This window comes from Bos grunniens, chromosome 11 (assembly GCF_055505025.1).
Source record: "Bos grunniens cultivar Pamir isolate PY7600 chromosome 11, Bosgru_T2T1.0, whole genome shotgun sequence".
In the NCBI taxonomy this organism is placed as follows: Eukaryota; Metazoa; Chordata; class Mammalia; order Artiodactyla; family Bovidae; genus Bos; species Bos grunniens.
Genome location: NC_141175.1, coordinates 14,387,401 through 14,398,187, shown reverse-complemented (window position 1 = coordinate 14,398,187; position 10,787 = coordinate 14,387,401). Strand labels below are relative to the sequence as shown.

The 10,787-nt window shown below is 41.8% G+C and overlaps 1 pseudogene; it reads right to left on the bottom strand.

The window, feature by feature from the left end:
* Positions 1–7,538: 7,538 nt before the first annotated feature.
* Positions 7,539–8,654, bottom strand: LOC147362620 (olfactory receptor 1L8-like; annotated as a pseudogene).
* Positions 8,655–10,787: the final 2,133 nt, after the last annotated feature.

The following is a 10,787-nucleotide window of genomic DNA, read 5'->3' as shown; positions in this document are numbered from 1 at the left end:
CCCTGATGTTCAAGCTTGTTTTAGAAAAGGCAGAGGAACCAGAGATCAAATTGCCAGCATCCACTGGATCATAGAAAAAGCAAGAGAGTTCCAGAAAAACATCTGTTTCTGCTTTATTGACTATGCCAAAGCCTTTGACTGTGTGGATCACAATCACCTGTGGAAAATTCTGAAAGAGATGGGAATACCAGACCACCTGATCTGCCTCTTGAGAAATTTGTATGCAGGTCAGGAAGCAAGAGTTAGAACTGGAAATGGAACAACAGACTGGTTCCCAATAGGAAAAGGAGTTTGTCAAGGCTGTATATTGTCACCCTGTTTATTTAACTTCTATGCAGAGTACATCATGAGAAACACTGGACTGAAGAAGCACAAGCTGGAATCAAGATTGCCGGGAGAAATATCAATAACCTCAGATATGCAGATGACACCACCCTTATGGCAGAAAGTGAAGAGGAACTCAAAAGCCTCTTGATGAAAGTGAAAGTGGAGAGTGAAAAAGTTGGCTTAAAGCTCAACATTCAGAAAACGAAGATCATGGCATCTGGTCCCACCACTTCATGGGAAATAGATGGGGAAACAGTGGAAACAGTGTCAGACTTTATTTTTCTGGGCTCCAAAATCACTGCAGATGGTGACTGTAGCCATGAAATTAAAAGACGCTTGCTCCTTGGAAGGAAAGTTTTGACCAACCTAGATAGCATATTGAAAAGCAGAGACATTACTTTGCCAACAAAGGTTCGTCTAATCAAGGTTATGGTTTTTCCAGTGGTCATGTATGGATGTGAGAGTTGGACTGTGAAGAGGGCTGAGCACTGAAGAGTTGATGCTTTTGAACCATGGTGTTTGAGAAGACTCTTGAGAGTCCCTTGGACTGCAAGGAGATCCAACCAGTCCATTCTAAAGGAGATCAGCCCTGGGATTTCTTTGGAAGGAATGATGCTAAAGCTGATGCTCCAGACTTTGGCCACCTCATGTGAAGAGTTGACTCATTGGAAAAGACTCTGATGCTGGGAGGGATTGGGGGCAGGAGGTGAAGGGGACGACAGAGGATGAGACGGCTGGATGGCATCACTGACTCGATGGACGTGAGTCTCAGTGAACTCTGGGAGTTAGTGATGGACAGGGAGGCCTGGCGTGCTGCGATTCACGGGGTCGCAAAGTGTCGGACATGACTGAGTGACTGATCTGATCTGATCTGATTATGTACCAAGCTTATGTTAAACATGCCACTAAATCCCAAGGAATTATGAAGCATTTCAGGAGACTAAGGCTTACAGAGGTGAAGTGGTTTGCTGAAGTTCACTAAGGACATGAGAAGTAATCAGGATTTGAACTCCAAGCTGGCTTACTCTAAGTTTATGCTCTCCAGTGTTAAGCTTCCCCTCCTCTAGTTACGCTATGTTAATTGTCTAACACCATCAACATAGGCACTGTTTTTATTGTTCTAAAAATTTCCTTCTCGAATTGCCCTTGTACCCTCTGACACACTTTCTTCTCCCATATTCAGAATTTACTCTTGTATTTGATATAGAGGTGGCCTATCTTTCTGTGTTGTAGAGATAGTGGAATTTGAAAATATGAATATCCATGATTAACTGGCCAAATCGGGTGGAAAAAATTGGCCATGTATGACTTGGGTGTGTCTGGTGTGTGGAGCTGGTGTCCTGCAGTGGACAGTGCCCTCTGGTGAAGACAAAAAGTGAGGGGTTTGATTCACCCTGCATCACCTGCTTACAAGCTGGTTCCTGATGTTTTATGAATAACAAGGGAGACACTATGTCTGTAAAGCAGTACATCACACACAGATCAATATTCAAAAGTGAGTCATTGTGAAAGGGCTGCCTGGGGAATGTGCAATACAAAAATTAGTGGAGATTTGGTGAATTAATAGAATTGATTGCTCTAGGTCAGAGAAGTGAGGAACACCCAGGCTGATGACTAGAAACAAGGAGGAAGATTTCTGATTGGAGAATCAGGAAGAACATTCTAAAAGCAGAGGGTGAGTGGATTAGGCCAAGACTACAGTCTTTTTTTTTTCCTCTTTTTAATTTTTTTTCTACTGGTGTGGTTTTGTTTCCATAAAAGCAAATGGTATATATGGCCTAGAAGTCCAACTGCATGGACTTAAAACCAAATTCCAAAAGGTAGTTTTACCTCCCTGGACTTATGACTTCTCAAACCATGAAATATTTGAAAGTATCAGGGAGAAAAGAGTAAGGTACCAAAATAGGTTGGAGTAGCCAAGTGAGTGGCCAGCTTCTGAAGCTCACCTCCAAGTCCAGATGCCTTTCTTTCCTTCCCAGCTGCTCCAGAAGATGACATGCACCACTTCTGTTAATCAGGTTAAGTCTGCTTCTCAGCCAAAGTTCAGCTCCTGCATGTGTCTCCCATGTACTTCTGGACTTATTGAAAAGGAGAGAAGCAGGGTTGGAGGAGGAGATGATATACTCTCCAAAGGGACAACACGTTTCCCTTCCCTGACCTCAATTCCATTTTTTTCCTAACACCTGGTCCCTAGCTCACTGCTGCTTCTGCCAACTCCAGATCTCAGAAGGTAGAGATGCTCTGACTCAAGTGGGAGGACTCTTCTGACTGTGGAAGCCCAGCCAGCTTCTCATGAGTTTCAGATCTGCTCTGCTGGCCTCTGGGGGGTTTGTTAGGCTGATGGAGTTGAGGTGTGATGACGTCTCTGGAGAGGTTATCCTGGGATCTCTGTAGGCAGAGAAAGCAGAATGGTAATCACCGTTAGCACTGCTGACTCTAAGGGGACACGGGACCCTTGAGATTTCCTGTTCAGATGTTGGGACTAGTCTCAGATCTTCTGAATCTTAGTGCACTATCTCATGGACATGCTTCAGTTTCCCCAACTATGTTTTATATGGACAAATACTCATGGGGATGAATATTTTTATTTTAGGAGATTCAAATGTGGACCAAGGTGTATTCTAGATCCTGGCAGGTCATAGGTTAATATAGTGGAAGGTTAAAGCTTTCAGGGAACGCAGTGGTAGATCTATGTGCTTTCAGTGTCTGTGCTTCCCAGTATCTGGGTTGGCATGTGGACTAGACATTTTTCCATGTGGTATGCAGTTAACGTTTATGTATGTTTAAAGCCCAGAGCCATGACAAAGATATTGTCATATGTAACAAATGGGTATTGGATAAAAAGGCATGTGTTTTCAGAATTTAGTCTTAGAGGAGTGTTTGATGTTTAGTGTCGAGGAAAAGAGATATTTATTAGAATACTGTCCTTTTCTGTTAGTAGTTACATTTGAGAAGTTACTTAGCCTATAGAAACCTCAGGTTCTTCCTTTCCTAAATGAAGATATCACAGCTTCTTGGCATGAAAATAGGAGAGAAAATTTCCTTTTGAATTTTATACAGAAAATATTGTGTATTTTGGTGAACATCATCCATAGCAAAGTTACAGGAAACAAAGTACATTTGGCTACTGCCCTCAAAATAAACCACTGCCTCATGCAATACCCATGTGCCCTTTTCCTTAGTGGTGAGTTTATTTTTAAAACTTGAGTTTACATATTAAGAGTAAATAATGTAGAGACAGAAAGTCTTGGCTTTGGGTTTTGTCTCCTCCACTTACTATTCATGTGTCTGTCTTTCTTTCTATTCTTTCATCCTCTTGACAAGTATTATTTATTTTTTCCAGCTTTATCAAGATATAATGGACACATAACACTGTTTAAGGTGTCCAACACAATGATTTGATAGATGTTTTTATTACAAAATGATTACCACAATAATGATAGTTAACATACATAGTTATGCTTTCTGTAGTGACAACTTTTAAAATCTATTGTCATAACAACTTCAAATATATAACACAGTCTTGGTAACCCGAGTTACCATGCTGTATCTTTACCTATACTTCAAAGATGATAACAAATTGTTTCCCAAATTGACTGCACAAATTTATATTTCTACTTGCCTGGTGGATCATATGGTAAAGAATCTGCCTGCAGTGCACGAGACCAAAGTTCAATCCCTGGGTCAGGGGGATCCCCTGGAGAAAGGAATGGCAACCCACTCCAGTATTCTTGCCTGGAAAATTTCATGGGCAAAAGTAGACTGATGGCTTACAGTCCATGGGATCGTGAAGAGTTGGACACGACTGAGCGATTAACACACGCATATTTATACTAGAGCACAATTTTATATTTCTAAATATTTTTAAACCCTTAATAGTATCCTCAGAATTCTAATTTTTGTAATCTATTGGTGTGCAATGGCTTCCCATTGTGATTCAATTTGAATTTCTCTGATTATTAATGAAATGCAGCATTTTTTCATGATTATTGGTCATTTAGATTTTCTTCTCTTTTGTGAAATGTTTATTCAATTCTTTTTATGGATGCCCATCCCCCTCAACTCCTGGCTCTGCCTGCTTTTCTTTCTGGTTTCTTGGGATATTTATGTACTCTTAATATGAGTGTTTTGTTGGTTTTGTGAATTTCAAATATAATTTACCATTTTGTTATTTGTCTTTTTCTTCTAAAATGTCCTTTGATTTTAACACAGTTTACTATTTTCTTTTATGGTTAGTGCTTTCTTTCTGTTTGTTGTTGAAGAAATATTTTTCTATCTTAAGAAGACGAAGATAGTCTATATTATTTTCTCAAAACTAATAGCTTTTGGTTTTCACATGTAAGTTTGTAATTCATCAGGAGTTAAGTTTTGCATATGGTGTGTGGTAGAAATCCAGTTTTATTTTTCCATGTGAATAGCTGCATTCATGAAAAGATACTCTTCAGTGCCTCCTTCACAAGTCAAGTGTATACCAATGTGTGGTTGTATTTCTGGGTTCTCGATCATATGCTAGCTGTCTTGTTGTCTAGCCCTTCACCAGTATCCAGTTCAGTTCAGTTCAGTTCAGTTGCTCAGTCATGTCCAACTCTTTGCGATACCATGAATCACAGCATGCCAGGCCTCCCTATCCATCACCAACTCCCGGAGTTCACTCAGACTCAAGTCCATCGAGTCAGTGATGCCATCCAGCCATCTCTGATGGCTTCTTGTCATCCCCTTCTCCTCCTGCCCCCAATCCATCCCAGCATCAGAGTCTTTTCCAATGAGTCAACTCGTTGCATGAGGTGGCCAGAGTACTGGAGTTTCAACTTCAGTATCATTCCTTCCAAAGAAATCCCAGGGCTGATCTCCTTCAGAATGGACTGGTTGGATCTCCTTGTAGTCCAAGAGACTCTCAAGAGTCTTCTCCAACACCACAGTTCAAAAGCATCAATTCTTCGATGCTCAGCTTTCTTCACAGTCCAATTCTCACATCCATACATGACCACTGGAAAAACCATAGCCTTGACTAGACGGACCTTTGTTGGCAAAGTAATGTCTCTGCTTTTCAATATGCTATCTAGGTTGGTCATAACTTTTCTTCCAAGGAGTAAGCATCTTTTAATTTCATGGCTGCAGTCACCATCTGCAGTGATTTTGGAGCCCCCAAAAATAAAGTCTGACACTGTTTCCACTGTTTCCCCATCTATTTCCCATGAACTGATGGGACCAGATGCCATGATCTTCGTTTTCTGAATGTTGAGCTCTAAGCCAACTTTTTCACTCTTGTCTTTCACTTTTATCAAGAAGCTTTTTAGTTCCTCTTCACTTTCTGCCATAAGGGTGGTGTCATCTGCATATCTGAGGTTATTGATATTTCTCCTGGCAATCTTGATTCCAGCTTGTGCTTCCTCCAGCCCAGCATTTCTCACGATGTACTCTGCATATAAGTTAAATAAGCAGGGTGACAATATACAGCCTTGACGTACTGCTTTTCCTATTTGGAAGCAGTCTGTTGTTCCATGTCCAGTTCTAACTGTTGCTTCCTGACCTGCATATACACATTCATATACATTTATCTTAGCAAGCTTTCTCTTAAACATTTTGCTTTGTATTCATAAGAGCTTTTCAGGTCAGTAATAGATATACATCTTATCATTTGTAACTATTACATATTCTTTCTATGGAAAAAAGGCACCATTATTTATCTAATTCCCTATTGATGGACATCTGTTTGTTTCTAATTTTTCTAATTTTTTACTTTCATAAACAATGCTGGAAGCAGCGAGTGTCTCTTTACATGTAGCTTTATACAGTTCATAGAGTATTACTAGAAGCATGGGTTTAAGAAATTCAAACAATGGGGCATAAGGAGTGATTGTAAATTTTCAGTCATGAAGCTTCTCACATAAAGACCAGTTTAGGGTTTTCCTTGGTGGTTCCAGTGGTTAAGAATCCATCTGCCAAGGCAGGGAACATGGGTTTGAGTCCTGGTCCGAGAAGATTCCACATGCTGCAGAGCAACTGAGACCGTGCTCCACAATTACTGAACCTGTGTGCACCCAGAGCCCGTGCTCTGCGACAAGAGAAGCCACCACAGTGAGAAGCCCTTGCACGGAGGAAGAGTAGTCCTATTCACAGCAACTGGAGAAAGCCCGTGCAGCAACGAAGACCCAGCACAACAACAACAACAACAACAAAAACAAATAAAATAAATACATTTTTTAAAAGTCCCAGTTAGTTTTCTCTAGGAGTTGCTTATTAAAGTGCAGATTCACAAGCCCCACACGTGACCTACTGAAGAGTAACGGTGGGAAGAAGGTAGGACAGTAGTATTAATAAATGATAAAATACTGTTATGAAATAAAGCCTAACACCACAGAGTAAATAATGGAGAAGAAAGGATGAAACAAAAGTGAAGAGAATGAAGTCCTTACCTAGATGACTCTCTACTTCCCAGAGCAGCCTAGTATATCTCTGCATGGAACTGGGAGCTCTTAGTTGTATCTGCCTTCAGTGTTCACATATAAGTTGTAAGTCTCTGCTCAAAAGCTACTGAGAATAATTCTAAGTACATACAACTCTTTCCCTGGGAAGCAGACAGATGTGGATGGTTATGATAGTGGCAATAGGGGAATCTCTAAGGGGAACTGAAGCTAAGAGAGGGACCAAGACCAGTGCCTTGAGGCACAGATATCAGATGACTAGAGACCCAGAGGCAACTCAGCCTCATGCACCCTGGCCTTTATCAGGGCAGATTATCAGGGCAGTTGTGCGCTGAACTAATAGGTCACTTAACTAAGCAGGGCTAAGAGCTGAACTTTTGTTCACTACAGAGCCCAGAACATCCTGTTGTCAAAAATATGGAAGAAGGAAGAGACACAATCCCTGTATAACTGTTGGACTAGACACATTCCTTACTTGATGGAAGTTTCAGTTTTATAAGAATCTCAATCTTGTCACTCTCTGTCTAACTGCTTATTTTTACTAAATCACTGCAATGATTTTCAAAAAATTAGTTCATAACAGAAATTTCACTAAAAGCAGAAGGATATTAAGGGAATCACAAGTCATTGAACAGAGGTAAATCAGTCACAGGAAATTTGGGGTAAAGACAAAGGTTTCAACAGCACTTAAAGCAAATAAAGATGTGGTTTCCCAAAGAAGAGGAAGGTAGGAAGAGAGATGTAGATATATGAAAACTGGAAGTCAAGATTCTGGTAGACCTGGATCCTAATACTGAATCATCATAAAGTCTCCATAGTTGATAGTTGTATGTGTAAACAAGTGGACACATTTCAACATCTATGTCACATGTGAGTCATACTTGCTGACTTACAAGAGTTTGTTGTGTGCATCAGAAACCAGCAGCAAAACCTATGAACATGTCCAGAAAGATTCTGACTAGGATTTCCTCCTGCCCATCAGCTTCCCCAGGCCCCTCTTCATGTCTTTGTTTCTCAAACGATAGATGAAAGGGTTGAGCATGGAGGACAGGACCGTGTAGACAATTGTAGCCACTTGGTCCTGAGCAGTGTACCTGGACAAGGGCTGTAAATAGACATAAAAGATGCTTCCATAAAACAGGATCACCACAGTGAAGTGAGAGCCACAGGTGGAGAAGGCTTTGCTCTTCCCTGCAGCTGAGGGGATCCTGAGAACTGCTATGAGGATTCACACATACGAGAAAACAATGCATAGGAAGGGGGTCGCCCCAAACACCAGCCCTTCTGTCTTTATTGTGAGATCATTGACAAATATGGAGGAGCAGGACAATTTCAGCAGAGGGTTGATGTCACAGAGGAAGTGGTGGATAACACTGGAGTCACAGAAGTTGAGCTGATTCAGCAAAAGTATGTGTAGGAGTGAGTGGAGGTGAGGCAGTGAGCAGGAGAAGGCCACCAGCAGGACACAGCGGCAGTGGCTCATGATGGTGACATAGTGGAAGGAGTCACAGATGGCCACATAGTGATCAAAGGTCATGGATGCCAGAAGGTAGCTGTCAATGTCACCAAAGGCATATATAAAATACATCTGGGTCAGATATCCAGCATAGGAGATGGTCTTCTTCTCTGACTGGAAGTCAACTAGCATCTTGGGGACAATGCTTGTTGTGAAGCAGATGTCAGTGAAAGACAGGACACTCTAAAAAAAAAAAAAATACATGGGGGTATGAACTTGGGGGTTAGAGCTGATGGCCAGGATGGTGAGCAGGTTCCCTGTTACAGTGACCAGGTACATGGTGAGGAAGAGAATGAAGAGTGGCTTCTGGTCCTCAGGCTGGGAGGAGAGTTCCAGGAGGATGAACTCAAGACACTGCTCGTTTGATTGAGTCTTTCCATGATCATGGAGCCAACTAAAACAGAGAAGATTCCTACAATGTAACACACATCTCCATGACTGAAAGCATCAACAAGCCAACAAGCCTGTGTTTCTGCCTACCTTCACTTTCTACCTATAGGGTTGTGACTAGCTGCCACATAGGCAACTTGTCACCTTTGTGGTCCTTGAACTTGCCCTTCCTTCTCAACTCTAAGACTTCTCATGCTTCTTGTGTTGATAGCAAGAACTTTTGAGGAAGAGCATAGTTGAACCTTCATTAGTTTACTTTTAAATCTAGAAAAAATTGATTCAGTTCAGTTAAGTTCAGTTGCTCAGTCGTGTCCAACTCTTTGCGACCCCGTGAATCGCAGCACGCCAGGCCTCCTTGCCCATCACCATCTCCCGGAGTTCACTCAGACTCACTCCATCGAGTCAGTGATGCCATCCAGCCATCTCATCCTCTGTCGTCCCCTTCTCCTCATGCCCCCAATCCCTCCCAGCATCAGAGTCTTTTCCAATGAGTCAGCTCTTTGCATGAGGTGGCCAAAGTACTGGAGCTTCAGCTTTAGCATCATTCCTTCCAAAGAAATCCCAGGGCTGATCTTCAGAATGGACTGGTTGGATCTCCTTGCAGTCCAAGGGACTCACAAGAGTCTTCTCCAACACCACAGTTCAAAAGCATCAATTCTTCAGTTCTCAGCCTTCTTCACAGTCCAACTCTCACATCCATACATGACCACTGGAAAAACTATAGCCTTGACTAGCAGAAAATTGGATTAAAGAATTACTGAGCATGGCCCAATATGGTTTACAGAACTAAAGAGCTGGAGCAGCGAGCGGTGGCTGCACAGCACTGGAGCAGCCAGCGGCCAAGAGGACATACCCCACATCCAAGGTAAGGAGTGGCGGCCATAAGGAGATACATCACGTCCAAGGTAAGGAGCAGCAGCTATGCTTTGCTGGAGCAGCCATAAAGATACCCCAAGTCCAAGGAAAGAGAAGCCCCACTAAGATGGTAGGTGCTGAGAGAGGGCATTAAGGGCAGAAGACTGAAACCACAATCACAGAAAACTAAGCAATCTAATCACATGGACCACAGCCTTGAATAACTCAATGGAACTAAGCAATGCTGTGTAGGGCTACCCAAGATGGACAGTTCATGGTGGAGAGTTCTGACAAAACGTGGTCCACTGGAGAAGGGGATGGCAAACCACTTCAGTATTCTTGCCTTGAGAACCCCATGAACCATAGGAACAGTATGAAGGAAACAACACTGAAATCAGATTGACTATATTCTTTGCAGTCAAAGATGGAGAAGCTCTATACAGTCAGCAAAAACAAGATCAGATGAACTCCTTATTGCCAAATTCAGACTTAAGTTGAAGAAAGTAGGGAAAACCACTAGACCATTCAAGTATCACCTAAATCAAACCCCTCATGATTATACAGTGGAAGTGAGAAATAGATTCAAGGAACTAGATCTGATAGACAGAGTGCCTGATGAACTATGGATGGAGGTTCATGACATTGTACAGAAGACAGGGATCAAGACAATCTGCAAGAAAAAAATGCAAAAAAGCAAAATGGCTGTCTGGGGAGGCCTTACAAATAGCTGTGAAAAGAAGAGAAATGAAAAGCAAAGGATAAAAGGAAAGATATACCCATTTGAATTCAGAGTTCCAAAGAATAGCGAGAGAGAAAAGAAAGCCTTCCTCAGTGATCAATGCAAAGAAATAGAGGAAAACAACAGAATGGGAAAGACCAGAGATCTCTTCAAGAAAATTAGAGATACAAAGGGAACATTTCATGCAAAGATGAGCTCAATAAATGACAGAAATGGTATGGACCTAACAGAAGCAGAAGATATTAAAAAGAGGTGGCAAGAATACACAGAAGAACTGTACAGAAAAGATCTTCACAACCAAGATAATCACGATGGTGTGACCACTCACCTAGAGCCAGACATCCTGGAATGTGAAGTCAAGTGGGCCTTAGGAAACATCACTACAAACAAAGCTAGTGGAGGTGATGGCATTCCAGTTGAGCTATTTCAAATCCTAAAAGATGATGCTGTGAAAGTGCTGCACTCAATATGCCAGCAAATTTGGAAAACTCAGCAGTGGCCACAGGACTGGAAAAGGTCAGTTTTCATTCCAATC